The sequence below is a fragment of the Apodemus sylvaticus genome, chromosome 21 (genome assembly GCF_947179515.1).
Source record: "Apodemus sylvaticus chromosome 21, mApoSyl1.1, whole genome shotgun sequence".
NCBI lineage: Eukaryota > Metazoa > Chordata > Mammalia > Rodentia > Muridae > Apodemus > Apodemus sylvaticus.
In genome coordinates, this window is record NC_067492.1 from 49,183,569 (window position 1) to 49,203,817 (window position 20,249).

Consider the following 20,249-nt stretch of genomic DNA (forward strand, 5'->3'; position numbering starts at 1 on the left):
TCTAAATACTTATTCTAAAATCTTATTGTTACATATTGGTGACTGGCTTCTTTCTCTCTTATAGTCATAAAATTTTCTCTTAGATATAAACAATCCAAAGTAAGCTTATAGTATGTCCATGGCAAAGTTACCACTGACATTTGCATTCATGTTAGTAGTTACTGAGCAGATAATTTCTTGTTTGGAAACAGAAACAAAACAAATCAACATGAAAAGTGAAAGATGCTTTCATCCCTCCCAGAGATAAAGGATACAGGGATTAAAGCCATTTGTCCTCACAAACACACACACACACACACACACACACACCACACATTTCATAAATGTCACTTCCCATATAAATTCCTCTATGTTTGGAATAAATAATAAAATAAAATAAATACTCTCTTTCTTCTCTCTGTCTATCCTACACTGTTTTGGTTTAATATCTGGATGCAAGAACCCATATGGACTCCTCCCCTACTCAAAAATAAAAACCCACAACAATTTTAGAAATTAAATTAAGAAAAAAAATCACCTTGTTTCTCCCTAGAGAAAACCACAATATGTATTTTAAAAGCCACATCATTTTTCAGTATCTGTGAAACAATGAAGGAAGTCAATTTTTATTACTTATGTGTTTTGTTTCATATCAAATAATGAACTGACTTTGAACAGTGTTGATAACGCAGTCTCCTGCTGATCTGCCACAGCCCAGGAGCATCCTCTTTTTGTCCCCTTGTTCTCCCCAAACCCTCACTGAAAACTAACTCAGACCTCTCATTAGACTTGTTCTTGTAGCCATTGAAATTTTTTAACACATTACCAAAAAAAGTGATATTTGATTCCAATTCTTTCATTGGGAAATAACAGGAACAACATTTCTCAAAGAAAGGGAATTTGAAAGGGGAAAGTTAAAGCACACAGTGGAATTGAAAGAAATCAGTTCATCTGGGTAGGTTGAGGGTTCAGGAAACTTCAAGCTTGGTGGAGGCAGCCACTGAGTTAGTGTGGAACTTCATAGCGATCCTGTCAACCAGAAGGCTCCACAGGAGCTAGTGATTTCCAGCAACAATTAAAAGATGAAGGAAACAAAAGCATTAACAAGTGCAAACGATGTAACTCATCGCAGCACGTATGCGTGCTAACCAAAGGACTCCGTGGAGCTCAGACAACTCTGACCATCAGTTTTCCCATCCAAAGAAGGATTGCAGATTGCAGCATGCACAAGCTGGGTGTAACGACTTTTCTTCCCCTGCCCTTTCTCTTTCTTCCATCCCATCACCTCCCCACATGACAAGTCCCTCATCACAGCTTAGCCTATAGCTCTTCACCTTGAGCTTAAAAAGTACTCTTCTTCTAGCCCAATGCATTCACCCCAAAAGATATAGAATTCCTCCCCAAGTCTTTTATGTTTTCTTTTTTTTATTTTCTAAATTCTTTGTTTACATTCCAAACACTTTTATGTTTTCAAAGAGGCAAGGAGCAGGAGCTGCGGAGGAGAGCAGAGAGCACTAGAGCCTACAGCTGCAACCTTTACAACACTTGGAGAAGGGCTGCCAGCCTGCCAACCCTCCCGCCCTCATGGCTTCTTCTGCCTCTGATACTTTGTCTCAAAATCTGGAGACTTCTCCCACCTTCAACCAAGTTAAATTGAACATGTTTTTAATTTAAAAATTATTTACATCCAAATGTATATTTTATGTTTTTGTGTACAACATGACATGATGACTACAGCCACTGGGTTTGATTACATTAACGAAGTCAAATGATCATGACTCCCACGCACTGGTTAGCAGATTTAAAGGACAATTGTGATTGCAAACAATCACAATGTGTAACCGCTCCTATTATTTCATTCACTAATGAACCTTTTTCTTATCACACAAACCCACTCTGTAAGTCATTGAGTGCATGACATAATTGATTCCTTGCTATAAAAATGCAAAAGGAATTTGTTCCACACCTATCTACTGAGAGGGCAGGTTTTTAGAGCCACCCCAGAAGTGAGCAAAATGTCTACACAATGAGGTTCTGGCCAAAGGATTGCCTAAGTTAATTAGAATCAGATTATTACAAAGAATGCACAAATCAAGGAAAACATAGACATAAATTTTATCTAACGAATGTATTTGAAGACTGTACTCAAAATTAATTGATAGTTTCTGCCACACACCAACTCTATAGGAAATATTAGATAGATGGATAGACAGACAGATAGAGAGAGAGAGAGAGAGAGAGAGAGAGAGAGAGAGAGAGAGAGAGAGGTAGTAGACCAGTCCATAATTTTTTCTGTCTTTTCCCACATACCTGTTGTTTGTGGCTGCTGCACTATTAATAAATATGTTTGACATCTATGTTAAGATGTCAAGACTGGTCCTTTTAATTTTATCTTCTCATCTCAAAGTATTTCCTACGTTTGACCTTTATTGGCACTATTGAGTTCTTTCTGTTGCCAGCATGTAAATATGCCATTCTACTCAAAACTGAAAAAAGAAAGGATGCCGTCGTGCACATGTTTCGAAGTATGGCACATTGGCATGTGTGTGCCCCAGGAAGCAACTGTGATCAAACTATGCCTGTGTAAATGGGGCGCTGACATGTATATGCCAAGGAAATGACTGTGAGCAAGGAGTGCCTGTGTAAATGAATGTATGTATTCCTTCCTCACTGTGCCCCCCAGGAATGAGGGACCCTGACCCTGGTGTGGCAATCACTTAGAGACACTGACTTGCAGAGCTGAGGTGGAAGGACTTTAGAAGCCTTTCTTGTTCCTTACAACCACAGCAGCAGCGTATTCTCACAAAACAGAGTAAAGGAAACATTTGCAAGGAAATTAGTGAACTTAAGAGGTTACTGAACCTGTCAGCTGCTAAGAATGAATATATTAAAACAAATGCTTAATGTCTTGACTTTTTGGAGGAGCTATGTTTCGATGCAGGTCAAAATGCCCGAGTCCCATTCGACAGACTTCTGATTTTAGTTCTTTATTTCTTATAGTTCTTATAGTTCCTGCACCTCTCTCCAGCTTATCATAAAATAAGAGCAAATAATACCTATTTTTATATTTATAAGTCTCATGGTTGTGATTCAGTAAATATTCAGTGAATGGCTGGCAAGCATTGAATAAGTCTACATATGTAGCATATTTATAGTTACGTATATCTGTCAGTATACTATAAGACATGTATGGTTATATATAATGCAAGCCATTGTCTGTAATTGTGGGTTTTACATTGATAAATTCAATGAACTGTAGATAATATGTTAATGTAAACACTCTCTTTTCTTAAATCAAAGTCCCTAAACAGTCAACAAATATGCAATGTTTACAGTGTCCTACATACTCTAAGTAATATAAAGATGATTTAAAATCTTCATTTTTATGAGACTTAATTAAGCATCACAATCTAGGTACACATGGAGTGACATGGAATCATTTACTACAGATACAAAGTGATGACTATTTACTTAACTATGTGTGTATGTGTGTGTAGTGTGTAATACATACATATATTATTTATATCATTTTCTATATGTAATATTTATGAATTGATTGTATTTCCCGGTGCGTCTGTATCAGGAACTCAATTGCCAATGCAAGGTATCAGATAAAAGAGATGAATGGGTGTTTAAGTCATGGGAACTCATTGCTGTCTTCAAGGATATGGGCTGCTTGCTATAGAAATGGTTGCATTTGTCATTAAGACCCTCCTCTCCCACCTTTTGCTGTGGAATTATGCATTCAGCAGATGACTTGCTAAACTGCACTTACTAACTTCCAGACTACAAGCTAACAAATTGTAATTTATTGTAAATGATTCAGTCTTTAGTATTCTGTCTCAGCATCACAGACAAAAAAAAAAGCCTCTTTTTGCCTATTGTTATTTTTTCAGAAGTCTTACTATTTACTTCAGAAAGAAAGGAAAAATAATATTAGCTCATCACCCAGCTCTTTATAGTAAAAAGAGAGGAATAAAAACAAAATCTAAAAACAAAACAAAAAACCTACTACCTGATTCTTTTATGGATACCCAGATGTTTTGGTATTTTTTCCAATACAGATGGTCCCAGATGCTGATGACTACAGGAGTGGAGGCAGCTGTACATGAGCTAGGCACATATGTGACCTTGTGAAGAATAATTTATTGTTTAATCAGGCACAGAGTAGTATAAACCAACCTCCAGAAACTCTCAGGGGTACGTAGGGCTCAGAAGTAGCTCCTTCAAGTCTGTCTCAAATGCATTCCAAAGATGCTTTGTGAGAGCACAGCCTCTCAAGACATACTACAAAGCCACGACCTTTACTGGAAGAGTGTGTCCTCATTGCACCATCTTGGCTGAATGTGCTCATTCTTAGTTTACCTAGTTTAATATTTAAATAAAACCTTCTGTCTTGGCACTGCCTGGTGCCCCTGTTCGGGTCTGAATGTTTGTTAAACTGCCCCCCACTGGGTCTTGTTTAGACATTTGACTCCAGCTGGTAGTCAAGTTTGGGGAGTGTGTGAGACTTCTAAGAAGTAGAAAGCCTTGCTGGCTTGTAGAACATTAGGGTATTATCCAACCTTACTACTGACTAATTTCCTTACTCTCTGATTCCTGATAATCCAAAAAGTGCATAAGCCAGGCCACATGTATGGACTGCATCCTCAAACTGTAAGCCAAAATAAACCTGCCCTGCTGTGAGATATTCTTTTTTAGTAACAAAAGAATCATTGATACAAAAATGTGGTCATAAGAAGAGTGGTCAGTGCCCTGATTAGACAGACCATGGGATTTGTAGGCCTCTGCAAATGATTTGAGGGAGGAATGTAGAAAGTTTGGAGCGATGGGCTGAAGAAGTCCCAGACTTCTGTACTTAGTGCTTATCACACCACTGTAGGTCATCCAGAAGACCCAAGTGTGACAAGCTGATGATTGAGAACCGTGTTCATTCTGTGTGCCCACAGAATTAACTAACCAGAACTCACAGGAACCTATAGGTGTCTGACCTAGATCCTCTACACATAAGTTTAGCTGAGTAGATTGGTGTTCTTGTGGAAATCCTAACAGTGGGAGCATTCTTTTGCCTACTTGTGGGACCCTATTCCTCCTACTTGGTTGTTTTGTCTGGCCTTGATGTGCCTTGTCTTATTATAGCTTGTTGTTTCCTGGTTGATGTCCATGGGAGGCCTGTTCTTTTCTGACAGGAGGTGGAGGGGGAGGCTGAGGGAGAGGTAAAGTGAGGGTGAGGGTGAAAATACTCTACTTTTACAGACGAATCATTAGAATTAAAGGAATGTCATAAAGATACTTTAATTAAAAATATTTTACTAATAGAAAACACTAAATAATGTTACTTGTACAATCCATTCAAAAAGAACTGCTTTCATATGGTTTCAAAGATAAAGAAGGATTTTGTCTTGAGTGGGATAGAGACCATTTATCATTCATGTTACATTTGGCAAATGATTTGTTTTCACTCAGACTGAGTCCTGGAAAGGAAAATGGGGCTGAATTCAAAAGCCTGGGGCTGATTTCCCTGGGCTGAGGCAATTTTAAGGCAGTGTAACTTCAAACTGGAGAATAATTTATCATGAAATTTTACAGCTAAACCCCAAGTCTTTCTGACGATGTTAAAATATAATATAATATAATATAATATAATATAATATAATATAATATAATATATAATAAAGAGAAGTACACTTGGGTGAGAAAAGAAAAGTGTGGGTATCTAAGATTGTGGCCAGGGTGGATCTAGACATGGCTCTAGTTGTTAAAGAGATTTAGCACTGTGTAAGGACGGAAAAGCTTCACTGCGCACTAGAACAATAGGAAAGATGCCTGAAGGGCAAGAGCTTGCCCATCAATGATTCCATGGTATAAAGTAAAAGCCCATTAAAAATTTTGCCTTTAAACATAAACTGCCTATGAAAATAGTGTCTAGACAGAAAATGCCAGCACTTGAGCACCCTGCCTGAGTAGAATCACACAGGGATGCGCCTTTCCTGGTCTAGCTGTGTAGAAATGGAGCTTAATTCAGCCACAGTTCCATAAGGCATGGCTATGCATTGAGCTAGCAAAGGAATCTGTCATCATCCTCATGGTGGAGGTCTTGCTGACAAGTACTTCGTAAGAGTCAAGGGCTCATGGATGTTGACGTCAAGATTCTAGTGAGGTTAGGTAATGTGTAACTGGATGAAATCACACGTATGGAGCTTCTGAGAGAGAGTTAAACAAAGCTGTGACGGGAAGGCCTTGCATTAGAGACCCCAGGGTTGTTAAAGATACCAGGAATGCATTATTTCTGCAAAATGGCTACCAACACTGAGTATGGCAAGGTTAAGAGAGGCCATGTGTGCTGTAGGCAGGAAGATCAAAGGGGGAAAGCTCAGCAAGACTGTTGGAGACTCTATGATGTCCCCACAAAGCCCCAAACAATGGGCACTGGACTTGCTTTGTCATTGAAAATTGGAAGTGAATGACCTTTTTTCTTTCTTTCCTAATGTTTATCAAATGTTTCTGGAATGTTCTATTTAAAACTTCTGGAGTATAGTTGCCTGGTGATAGACTACGGAAAGTAACATCAGGGTAAGAGGAAAGAAGCCAGGTTCACCTTTCAGCAGAGGCATCCCGAGGTGGCAGTGAACTGATACAAAGCATGAATTTCCACAGAAATGCCAGAAAGATACTTGATTTTCAGGTTTGTTTTGCTTCCATCACAGGAGTCACAGCTGAGAGATCACTTTGAATCTCAATAAAGACTCTTGAACTTGGACTGCTATGGAAATTTTTGATGTTGGATTAAATGCATTTCACACTATGAGATAGTCATGGACCTGTGGGGTCGAGAGGAAGAATAGTACAACTTGAATATAAAATGAACCACACATATCTATTTGTTTGCATATGTGGTCTCTACTTGACAGTGCTATTTGAACCTGTGGAATATAGGATCCAGCTAGCAGACACAGGCCACTAGAGGTGAGCCTTCTGCATTATATTTTGACCTACTCTGGTCTTCCATGATGTGAACAAGCCACGCTGGAAGCTTAGCTATATACTGAGCACTTCTGCCCACCATAGCTTGTCAATCATAAAGGACTACACATCTAAAGCATTGGGCCTGAACAGCCATCCCTTCCTCCCATAAATTCTGTTTGTTAGGTACTCTGTCCCAGCGATAAGAAAAGTGAATGATAACGCTTCACATTTATTTATATCTCGCCTTTGTCACCGATGGGCAGTAGTCACTTGTTTCTCAAAACTAGACACCAGAAGGAAGAGGCTTTTTTATTCTTAAGGCAGAGCATCAAAGTACTTTGCCAGTGAATAAAAATTTAAAAACTCAGCCACATATTGGCACAGACAAAAGTTACATATTCAAATCTGTTTCTAAATTTGAGGGTGCTGAAGATAAAAATTTGTTACCTGCCCAGCTTCAAGTTCTACTCTTTATAACTATAGGCCATGGAAGTGTTGTATAAAAGACAGGTGAGAAGCCTGCCTATGTAAGTAACTCAAGCTAAATCATGTGTTGAGCAAGTTTAAACTGAGCACAGGCAAAAAGATGTCTAACAGTGGCCCATGTATTAGTTATCACCAGAATGCTTTATGAAATAGTGAGAATTCAATTAAAATATCTCCCCCAATTAATACTTCCAATAGTATTTTCTGTGATTACTCATCTGACTAGTTCAAAATCCGTTACATATTACTCAGTAAAACTTGCTATTTAATATTTATTGTGTCAAAGTCTATACTCAAAACAACTGGAGAATCTGGAGGAAATGGACGATTTCCTAGACAGATACCAAATACCAAAATTAAATCAGGACCAAATAGATCATCTAAACAGTCCCATAACCCCTAAAGAAATAGAAGGGGTCATAGAAAGTCTTCCAACCAAAAAAAGCACAGGACCAGATGGTTTCAGTGCAGAATTCTATCAGACCTTCAAAGAAGACCTAACACCAATGCTCTTCAAACTATTCCACAAAATAGAAACAGAAGGAACTCTACCCCACTCCTTCTATGAAGCTACAATTACGCTGATACCAAAACCACACAAAGATCCAACAAAGAAAGAAAACTTCAGACCAATCTCCCTTATGAACATTGATGCAAAAATACTCAATAAAATTCTTGCTAACCAAATCCAAGAACACATCAAAACAATAATCCACCATGATCAAGTAGGCTTTATCCCAGGGATGCAGGGTTGGTTCAATATACGGAAATCCATCAATGCAATCCACTACATAAACAAACTCAAAGAAAGAAACCACATGGTCATTTCATTGGATGCTGAAAAAGCATTCAACAAAATTCAGCATCCTTTCATGCTTAAGGTCTTGGAAAGAACAGGAATTCAAGGCCCATAACTAAACATAGTAAAAGTAATATACAGCAAACTGGTAGCCAGCATCAAACTAAATGGAGAGAAACTTGAAGCAATCCCACTAAAATCAGGGACTAGACAGGCCTGCCCCCTCTCTCCTTATCCCCCTATCTCCTTATATTGTACTTGAGGTACTAACTAGCTCAGGCAATTAGACAGCATAAGGAGGTCAAAGGGATACAAATTGGAAAGAAAGAAGTCAAACTATCATTATTTGCAGATGATATGATAGTCTACCTAAGTGACCCAAAAAAAAAAAAAAAAAAAAAAAACTCCACTAGAGAACTCCTACAGCTGATAAACAACTTCAGCAAAGTGGCAGGTTATAAAATCAACTCAAGCAAATCAGTAGCCTTCCTATACTCAAAGGATAAGCAGGCTGAGAAAGTAATTAGAAAGGACACCCTTCACAATAGCCACAAATAGTATAAAGTACCTTGGGGTGACTCTTACCAAACATGTGAAAGATCTGTATGACAAGAACTTCAAGACTCTGAAGAAGGAAATGGAAGAAGACCTCAAAAAATGGAAGAACCTCCCATGCTCATGGATTGGAAGGATTAATATAGTTAAAATGGCCATTTTGCCAAAAGCAATATACAGATTCAACGCAATCCCCATCAAAATCCCAACTCAGTTCTTCATAGAGTTAGAAAGAGCAATTCTCAAATTCATCTGGAATAACAAAAAACCCAGGCTAGCTAAAACTATTCTCAACAACAAAAGAAATTCTGGGGGAATCAGTATCCATGACCTCAAGCAATACTACAGAGCAGTAGTGTTAAAAACTGCATGGTATTGGTACAGTGGTACAGTGACAGGCAGGTGGATCAATGGAACAGAATTGAAGATCCAGAAATGAATCCACACACCAATGGCCACTTGATCCTGGACAAAGGGGCTGAAAACATCCAATGAAAAAAAGATAGCCTTTTCAACAAATGGTGCTGGTTCAACTGGAGGTCAGCATGCAGAAGAAGGCGAATTGATCCATCCTTGTCTCCTTGTACTAAGCTCAACTCCAAATGGATCAAGGACCTTCACATAAAGCCAGACACTCTGAAGCTAATAGAAAAGAAACTGGGGAAGACCCTTGAGGACATCGGTACAGGGGGAAAGTTCCTGAACAGAACACCAATAGTGTATGCTCTAAGATAAAGAATTGACAAATGGGACCTCATTAAATTACAAAGTCTCTGTAAGGCAAAGGACACCATCAAAAGGACAAATCGGCAACCAACAAATTGGGAAAAGATCTTCACCAACCCTACAACAGATAGAGGGCTAATATCCAATATATACAAAGAACTCAAGAAGTTAGACATCAGAAAGCCAAATAACCCTATTAAAAAAGAATTTGGACCTGAGGAACTTTAGATGGTTGAGAAGCATCTTAAAAAATGCTCAACTTCATTAGTCATTAGGGAAATGCAAATCAAAACAAGCCTGAGATTTCACCTCACACCAGTCAGAATGGCTAAGATTAAAAATTCAGGAAACAGCAGGTGTTGGCGAGGATGTGGAGAAAGAGGAACATTCCTTCACTCCTGGTGGGGTTGCAAACTCGTACAACCACTCTGAAAATCGTCTGGTGGTTCCTTAGAAAACTGGGCACATCACTTCTGGAGGATCCTGCTATACCATTCCTGGGCATATACCCAGAGGATTCCCCAGCATGTAATAAGGATACATGTTCCACTATGTTCATAGCAGCCCTGTTTATAATAGCCAGAAGCTGGAAAGAGCCCAGGTATCCCTCAGCAGAAGAATGGATGCAAAAAAATGTGGTTTATATACACAATGGAGTACTATTCAGCCATTAGAAACAATGAATTCATGAAATTCTTAGACAAATGGATGGAGCTGGAGAAAATCATACTAAGTGAGGTAACCCAGTCTCAAAAGATCAATCATGGTATGCACTCACTAATAAGTGGATATTAGCCTAGAAAATTGGAATACCCAAAACATAAACCACACATCAAATGAGGTACAAGAAGAACAGAGGCGTGGCCCCTGGTTCTGGACAGACTCAGTGTAGCAGTATAGGGCAAAACCAGAACAAGGAAGTGGGAAGGGGTAGATGGGAGAACAGGAGGAGGGAATGGGTCTTATGTGACTTTCAGGGAGGGGGGCCCAGAAAAGGGGAAATCATTTGAAATGTAAATAAAATATATATCGAATAAAATAAAATATTTATTGTGTTTATAAAGTAGTCTGTTGTTTTTCTCCTCACAGTTTTCTGAGCAAAAAAAAAAAAAATAGGTACACCCATTGTGTTTCACATAATATTGACTTCATAAAATGTTCATTATGTGACTTTGTAAATGAAAACGCGGATGAAGGAAAGGAGAGAGAGAGAGAGAGAGAGAGAGAGAGAGAGAGAGAGAGAGAGAGAGAGAGAGAGAGAGAGAGAGAGGAGAAAGAGAGGAAAGGATAAGTTTAGGAAAACCTGGAAACACTTGGGGTCTCAAACTATCCAAGAAGAACACTGAACAATACAATATTCAGGCATTAATAGCCAAAACAAGAGAAGTTTCCCATGGACTCGTTTCCCAATGGAGGTCTGCCCTGTAATTTTCATCAGTTCATCCCTGAATCCCATTTGCTCCATCATGCAGGTTAATCATGGTCAGAGTCCAAACAATCGGGCAACTAGAAAGAAAAGGAGAATAGGAAAAAAGAATAATTATTTAATCAGATTTCCATCAGTATAGCAAATGTGTGAAATGTTCAACATAAAAACAGAAGCAGTACTGTTTGGGCTCACGGTTTGGGGGCTCCCTCTATGATTGGTTGGCTCTTTGTTTGATTGCTTAGGTGATTTGAATGGTTGGATCATGCAGCAGAAGAAGTTATTTATCCCGTGGTGACCAAGAAGTACAAAAGGAGGGACTGAGTCAAATGCTTCCCCTCAAAGACAAATGTCCTGAATGGCCTGAGTTCTTAACAATAGACTCTGCCTTTTAAAAATCCCACTATTGCCTGGTAACTCCAATTAGTCTTTACCAAGTCTATGTTGTAAAATTCTCGAAACATTTACCCAAACTACAGCAAAAAAAAAAATTCTGCCTATAGAAACCACTAACATGCATATGCAGGGAAAAAAATCAACTAGACCTTTACAACTATTTCTTTAAAATTGCAGAGCATTTTTTCAAACACATTCTATATTAACTTGCGAATACTGAACGCCGGGTGAAGTTGTGAGCTGACCAAGATAAATTCACAGAACTTTATCCCAACCATCGACTTTTCCTACCATATCTGACTGGTTTTCTGATGTATTTTTATTGCTGCTATAAACTTTAAAAGGTCTACTGTAAATAATAAAAACAGAAATAAAAGCACTTCTCAGCCCCCAAGTCCTCATCAATAACATGGAAGGACCAGAACAGATAACTCACAGAACCATTGTCTGAATTAGGTAGGAGAAGAGCATAAAAGGGTTAGGTCAGAAGAAGCACACTGGAAAAACTCAATAAACGTAACGGCCACTAGCTGACATTATTTGCTTCAATCTGATACCAGTTTCAATAAACATCTTTTCACAAAGCTAGCATGAAGCCCAAAGGGGTAGAATTGTGACATATGTAGCACCATGTCACAAAAATGAATTCACTTTGCTACACCCTTGACCCTATGGTTACAGGGCTTCTCAAATGATTTAAGGCGCTATGAACAAAGCAATAATTTATACCTGCATACTTTAAGAGCTTGAAGGCTTGTCTGTGCTTTTGCTTTTTTAAAATTAATTATTTAAATATTTTTTTTACACTCCATATTTTATACCCCTTGCCCCATTCACCCTTGGACTGTGCTTTTTCATGCCTGTTATAAATATATTAAACTGTGGGTTGGGAGATCTAATGCTTAGAACTACCCTGGGTATTCCGGAAACCTACGCATAATACAGCTGCATTACCACCCAACACCCAGGCAGGGCTAACTCATTTTAAACAAATATTTATCGTATCGTTAACGTGTGCCCAACACTTTCTTGTCGCCAGAGTATAGCAGTGACTATGAAAAGGGGAAAGTCCATGATCTATTAGAAATATGTGCTAAGGAGGTGTGACCTGGAATAGTAATATCGTGGAAATGAAAGTGTCTATTCCTAGGAAGTGCTGTCTATGTGCAAATGCTCAAAGGTTAAGCAGCTGATGCACGTAAGTAAAAGTGGTTTTTATGATGAAAGCTATCTTTACCTTGACACCATGCACTCTGCTTTCTAAGTGTGGTTTCTTCAGTGTGGTTAGGATTTCTGACTTCCTTATTTGGACCAGAGATTCAAAATTAGAATAATATATAGAAATAACTGATAACTACTGATGATGGGGATAACTGTGGATTATTATTATTAAATGGAAATACTGAAGCTTTTGTTTAAGGTGCATATATGTATATCTTCAAGGTAAAGAGTATCATTGATAATTCATTCATAACCTCTACTACTTCCCCATCCCCCACCCCACCTTTCTTTCTCCCTCTCCCTCCCCCTCTTCCCCTTCTCCCTCCCCCTTCATCTCAAGGAAATCCTTACATTAAAAGCAGTATCCACAGTTAGCTTATGAATCTCCACATCATCTGCAACTTCCCTCATCCACTACAAAAGAAACTAAGTAACAAATCCAAATTCACTGCCTCATATACAGGAATGAATACAATTCAATGAATACAATTTGAATACAATTCAAAGACACCTGGAGAGCTATGATTAACAAATCTTTTGAGTATTGGTGGGAAAGGCTACACGGAAAATACAACATGCCATTTACAAACATTTTTAGGAATAAAAAAATAAATGAGTGACTTAGTAACAATATGAACATAGACACACAAAAGCATGTATGAACTGAATATTGATCTTATAAATTGAAAGGAGGCATATCATGTGCAAACAGTAAAATGTTATTAAATTTTATATAACTTTTGATTTCTCAGATAATACTTTTGCTGAACAAGGCCACACCTGAACTCTGAAGTGACTGGAGTTTGTTGCTGAACACTTTTGTGTGCCTAACATATTGGCCAAAACATCCCAGATAATCAAGAAGATAGAAAGCCAACACTTGATATATAGGTTTCTATCTCTGTCATGATGAATTTTAATCTATCAAATGAGCTTACTGAAGGCAAAATCAGGAAGAGCAACTCAGAACGTGGCATTGCATGACTTTTCTGTCAAAATGATATAATTTATTCTTCATGTCCAACCTCATGATAATCTCTGTGGAGAATATAGAGTCATGCAAAACCCCAGCACTACAAGAGCTCTTCGGTATGCTAGAGGAGACACAAGTAAGAAGAGAGGCAGAAAGGAATCCTGGGAACTATTAAGGATTAAGATTAAGGTTACACCCAGCAGCCAGGGAGGAGGAGGCAGCCTGCACAGGTGAGACCAGCCCTGCAGATTGGAGGCCTCTGGGAAGAGCCTTCTGGTTTTGGCCTACAGATAGGGAACACCCACCCCACCCCATCCCCACCCCCAACTCCCCACCCCTGCCACAGTGCCTCATCACCAAGTGGCACAGGAAGCCAGCTATACACCCAGCAGCCAGTGCGGAGGAGAGAGCAAGCACAGTCTGCATCTAGAGTTGATGGGGCCACAGAGCTACACACCCAAATACAACTACAAGAGAGTGGGTCTCAGCTGCCATCTTTGCTTCTGTGACTGTGTAACCGATTGGTAGGCAGGGTTCACCAGAGTAGAGGATTACTTGGGACACACTCCACCAGGACTCCACCTGCACCCAGGGAACTATGGCTGCTCAGAGCTGTCACAGTTTTTGAGATACATTGCACCAATCAGTTTGCAACTGGGTTCATCTACATAGAACCTGTTTAAAATGATTTACCCACCTTGACTATGATCCTTGGCATTATCATGAGAAACTAACTCTCTGGGAGAAGTCTTAGTTCTCTGGGGTTTTCAATTCTGAGGAAATGTCTTATTGCAGTTCCTGGTAACTGAAAATAAAATGTCTTGTGGTCTACCTCAACCAGAAAGGCAGGGCAGTGGAGAATCAGAGGGACAGAGACAATAACTGCAGTATTGCTAAATCTAATGTCCTAGACATTGTGCTGGGGCTGTTTTCACCCATTTAATAAAATTGATTGATTTAATTGATTGCCCCAAACAAAGTCTGCATGGTTCCTTCGACTCACAGAACTTACAGAAGAGTGGTCTAGAGGGGTGGGAACCAAAGAAGTAAACAAATACACAGAAATCACAACTGTAACGTGAAGCACCAATATAGTGAGGGTGAAAACACGTCTGAAAGGGCAGCTGTGCTTCACTATTTCCTCTGCCTCTCTGTGGAAGCTTAATGCAGAGTCCCAAAGCAAGTCAAAGAGGCGCAACTTAGTATGCTTGAAGACCTGGAAATGGAGGACTGAAAGCTGCAGAAGGCTGAATGAAAGGAGACCAGCTTTTGCAAACGCTGTCAGCTAATACTGAAGCAGGCAAGGCAGTAGCTGTCAGGGTGGGATGTATTAGTGAAATCCCAGCCCTGAACTTACTTGTTCAATTAAGATTCAACTGGGAGGCAGTGAGCAGGGATGTACAGTGAATAAATGTTTTAAAAAATGGCATTGTAAATAAAAGAAATCATACAGCATTGCATATTAAAAGAAAAAAATCATACAGCAAAATTAACCAGACCTAAAGATGATGAAACTCAAAGAACTCTATAGTCGGAGTAACCACTTGAAACAGAAAATGTGAGTTTTCACATTGGAACTTATGCTCTCATTAGCTAATATTTTTATGCACTTACAAAAAGCAATTAGATTGTGTGACTTCACAAGCAAGAGAAATTGGTGCATTTGTAGGTCACTGTGAAGACTGCATGAGGTAAATAGCGTTAGGAGCTTTTACCTGTCACTTGCGTGCACTTGGCAAACATCAGCAATGGTGGCATGAGACTAGTGTGGTCTCACTCTTCTGTGAGTTGAAAGCACCCATCTGCAGAGAGAATTCTGACAGAACTTCCTTATTAAGAACCTCCAAATAAAAGATATAGCTAAATCGGGGAGTACCTAGGGTTACAGATTTTGCGTGACTCAAGTGTTAACTCTGCCCCCAAAACCTATGCTGGTGTAGGTTGTACAGAACATGGTTTTGTAGTTATTGTATTCAAGTAGCAATAAAACATATTGAAGGCCAAGTTCCATTTTGTTCTAGTGTCATGAAAGGGAAAGAGGAGGGTGATATACCACTCTCTCTCTCTCTCTCTCTCTCTCTCTCTCTCTCTCTGTCTCTCTCTCTCTCTCTGTATGTGTGTGTGTGTGTATGTGTGGGTGTATGTGTTTGTGTGTCTGTGTGCATGTGAGAGAGACAGACAGACAGACAGGCAGACACAAAGACAGAGACGGAAGAATGGACATACAGACAGAGACAGATTTCAGTAAATCTTGTCAAAATCATTTGACCCACATCTTCTAAACTTTAGACTTCTGGGGAAGCATATGAAGGTGCTATTTCATAGTTTATGTGGTCTGATGCATATAGAGTCATGCAGAATATTATATGGATTTGCTCCAGGTTTAAGACATTTCATAATTGTAAAATATTACATGATTTATTCTTAAATCAAAAAATAATTCAGGGCTCCTTCTCCCACTTTATCACTGTGAAATTTATGGGGAAAAAAATCTAAAGAATAATCCTAAAGAAAGGTGAGCAGAAGAAAAGCCATCTTGTTGAAGAAACACAAGCATACTTCCTTTTTAAAGAGAGGATGTGAGATGTGAGGGGCTGTGTTTTATATTCTTCAAATAGCTTCAGGGACTTAGCCCTGAAGTTCAGGGCTTTACAAAGAAAAGCAGTCGAGAGTGTCTGTTATCTCTCAGATCCAGCTTTGCAAGCCGTCCTGGAAATCAAGGGCAAGCAAACAGACTACCAAGCCATTGTCATATTAATAGGTTATTGATGGGCATGCTATTTTTGAAATCACCAAACTCAGTGGGCAGCCATGCTCCATGGAAGTTATGTCTCTAAGAGAAAGAGAGAAGCACTCTCTTTTCCATAGTTGTTATTTCAAAATTTACACCTTCCTTCAAATTACCTAATAGTAAATCCTTCAAATTATACAATGATCAATTGTTTGATATATATGGTAGCAGTATAGACCCATTATCATTTAAATAAAATTGTTCCAGAGGCTTAAAATCACAACCCTGGTCCTGAGTTTCTGGCGGGTATTGATGTCATGTAGATGTCATTAAAGGAGGACCAGAGAGATGGCTCAGCAGTTAAAGCTACTTTCCACCAAATCTGACACAGGACCTCACATGGAGAAAGAAGAGAATTGACTCTCTCCCGCAAGTTGTCTCTGACATCCTTATTCATTCCACGGACACACATGCATCCATGCATACAAACAGACAGACATGCAACTGTGATAAGTAAATGAATATAATTTAAATTTATTTAATAAAAGAAATGACTGGTAGTAATGGATGCACAAAAGAATCATGGCCTTCGCTAACTGTGTTGGAGTGGAAGAATACTAATTAAACTATGGAAATGCCTATTTTAAAAGGCCATATGGTGAAACTGCGTTGTGGGAGCCCACAGCCATGACCCCAGCAATTTGCATCCTGTCCAGACTGTGTCTTTTTCCAAATATTTTGATCTTCCTGGGAAAGGCTTAATGGTCATGACCACCTCTCCACTCATTTCCCTAATCTGCAGAAAACATAATCATCTAATGGGAAAACAATAAATCTAATGGCAGATTGCCATAAATCATAAAAAAGGCTGATGTTATAAAATTATAAATTTGTTTTTAAAGGCCTGGGATTGGACCAATTATTCTTATTAAAGCTGCCAAGCAAAGCCACAAAGATATATGAGAGGAGGGACCACACAGGCAGTGTCGTTTGTCCTATCTGGATCATGTTCAAACAGAAAGAGTGAAACCCAGATCCCCAGAGATCCCTGAAACTGTCAGCACTGTGCTCCAACACCATTGCTGTAGAAGAGCAGAAGCCAGAGAGAAGACAACAGTCCAAATTGAAATCTACATCACATGAAAATGGCGGACATAGAAAGGGATGTTGCTAGATGTTTACAGTTTACTTGTTTTATAAGGAATTTGGATCAACTAATAAATGAGTAGTGAGCACTCAGCTATACATAGGTCATTTATGTCAACCCCTCCAAGGCTCAAAGGCCTAGTGGAAGAAAGAGAAGAAAGAATAGAAGGTCCAGAGGAAGTGGGGCTAGAGGTCCAGAATCTTGATGTCTGGGCACGATCAGGCTACTAACTTGTTGAACTCACAGCAACAATAATTACCTGAGATTATTCGTGAGATCTCCACAAGACTGAGCTCATCAACCTCCTGTCATGGATGGTTGATGGCCCGGTGACCTCCCTTTTTCTTTAGTGTTTAGTGGAGTTAATGGTTGACATGGGAGGAAAAGAGACTCTTACTTCAGTCATGTACCACTAGTAAGTAATAGTTTACTGTGCTCTTGTAAACTATCTTCTACACATGCTGCTTTAAACAACCCTAGCAAAACCCATCAGAACAACACTAAGACGTGAAATCAGGAAGGTTAGTTAAAAAGAGAAAAGTGGTTAACAATAGTGGAGAGGGCACAAGAGATGATAAGCTACATAGATAGGGGCGGGGACTATGATTAGTGTATATTATGCACATATATGAAAATGAAAAAATAAAATCTATGATCACTCACACAGCTAATGCATGTTAAGAAACAATAAGGAACAACTTTGCTCTAGCTAAAGAAGAAAGTGGGTGTTCTGCCAAAACCTCATAGCAGGCTGGGTGTGTATGAAATCAAACTCTTAAAATGAACACATGGCTGACTATTTAAACCTTAAAATCATTTATGTGACATGGCAACTTTGCCACCTAATACTAGCAACAGATTTACTGACTGCTAAGAAAAAAATATCAGGAGGAGAAAAAAAATTCTCCACAAAGAACACTATAAACCCAAACTGATTAATACCGGGTGAAGGATCATGTCACAATGTACTAGGAGTTAGGCATTTTGCTTACTGAACATTTCACTGATGTACAAATTCTTCTAGCTAGAGATTAATTACCATTTGTATTGGTTTTCACATATACGATGAAGAAAACAAATTACTAAGATTGAGTCTCATTTTTCTAGTTTATTAGCTGTGTGACCTTAGCACATCTGAACTTCTCTGAGCCTCATTTTATCATCAAAATGGATATAAGAATAATATCAGTCTTCTTACTCCCGAGCATGAGATAAAATATGTGTTTCTCTGATACTGCTAGCCTTGCCGATTTTTTATTCTGCATGAGGTCATATTTATTTTGAAGCTAAGATTATAATGACTTAGAGATATTCCCTGCCTAAATGAGAAATGAACCCAGCTCAAAGACCGTGTCAATTACTTTTCAAGAGTCTAGAACAGAGACTTATCAATTGAAATCTTCCTGGCTCTCTCTCTCCTCTCAGCTCCCACATACGATCCTATTAACCAGTCCCTGCTGAGATGAGGAGCCCCAGCCCTGCTTTCTACAGACTGTGAAAAGGTTTCCATATAGATGCTTGTGAAGTTGCTAATTGTCAGGGGCTGGGGTAAAGCTGGCTCCAGGCCAGTTCTGGAAACAGGAAATGTGTCCTTCCTAACCCTGGAAGGGACTCAGAGACATTCTCCCTGCAGCAGTGCTTCATGGGTCTCCCCAAAAGGAGATTTATTTGAGTCTTCCTTCCCTTCTCATGGTGATCAACCCAGTTCACAGAGCTCATGGAGAGGAGGTTCATTGGGATCCTACCCAGCCATTTGTCTTCAAACAACATATGTGAAGGGTTTGTAGCTTCCAGACACAGTGCAGTAAGGAAGGGCATGGCTAGACACGGACTCAGATGAGGACTGCAGGGTGGGTGGGAACAGCTCCTGAGGCATCCAGCTACATTGATTGAAGGCTGTTCACATGGGGATGTACTCAGCAACCCCTCAAATATTAATCATTTTATCCAAGCAGCTTATTAAATGAGACTGGTAGAGTGGAATCAAGAAATACTATTGTTTCTCAATACCATTCTGCCTTTTTAGATGACCTGTTCTTCAAAACACTATTGCAGAAGAGTCCTATTGCCCATTTGCTTTTTTACCTGTTCTTATACTTCATATTTAATAGATTTATGAAATTATTTTTAAAACTTTTATTTCTTTAAAACTTCAAATGTCTCCACCATTGTCCCATCCTAGAAACTGCAGTAGTGGCAGGAATAAATGGCAGGAACTCCCTTTCTTCTCCCTCTCCCCTTCTCCTTCCTGCCTCTGTGTTTGGATGAGTATGTGTAACCATGCAAGTGCACATGTGTGTGAAGGCCAAAGGTCAATTTCACTGTCACTGTTTAGACAGTGTTCACCTTGTGGTTTTAGTCAGTCTCTGGTCATGTTCAGCAGCTTGGGTACACTGACTGTACTGACTGAGGGTCAGCCTGTCTGCCTCTCCTGTGTTGGCATTGTAAGTGCTCACTGCTGTGTCTGACCCTTTTTTTTCAATCTTGTGTGTGTATGTGTGTGTGTGTGGTTTCTGGGATCAAATTCAAGTCTTCCTGTTTGTGAAGCCAGAACTTTAGTGACTGTGCTGTCCTGATAGCCCTCTAGATTCTTTGAATGGAAATTAAAAATGAGGGTTTTGACTCTTTTAAACAATAAACTTTTAAGGGGACATTTTGTTTTAGGATGATTTTAGATACTCACACACATTAGCAAGGTAGCAAATAATAGAGCCCAAACCAAAACACAGAAACTGAGTCTCATGCCTAGTTAGCATGCAACCAGTCCTGTCAGAGTTGAGGAACCATTATTCACATGTTATTATAAGATTTGACTGGGGTGCACCAGACTCTTCAGTCCTCTCT

General features: G+C 39.2%; 1 protein-coding gene across 10 annotated transcripts in view; it reads right to left on the bottom strand.

The window, feature by feature from the left end:
- The window catches only part of Inpp4b (inositol polyphosphate-4-phosphatase type II B), a 762,101-nt gene that overhangs the window by 500,750 nt on the left and 241,102 nt on the right, over positions 1-20,249 (bottom strand). The window contains exon 3 of one of the 10 annotated variants that reach the window (XM_052167334.1): positions 6,578-6,800. The exons of the other annotated variants lie outside the window; for them this stretch is intronic. The gene's annotated coding sequence lies outside the window, so the exon portion shown is untranslated. The remainder of the gene's footprint in view (positions 1-6,577; positions 6,801-20,249) is intronic. 10 annotated transcript variants of the gene reach the window in all.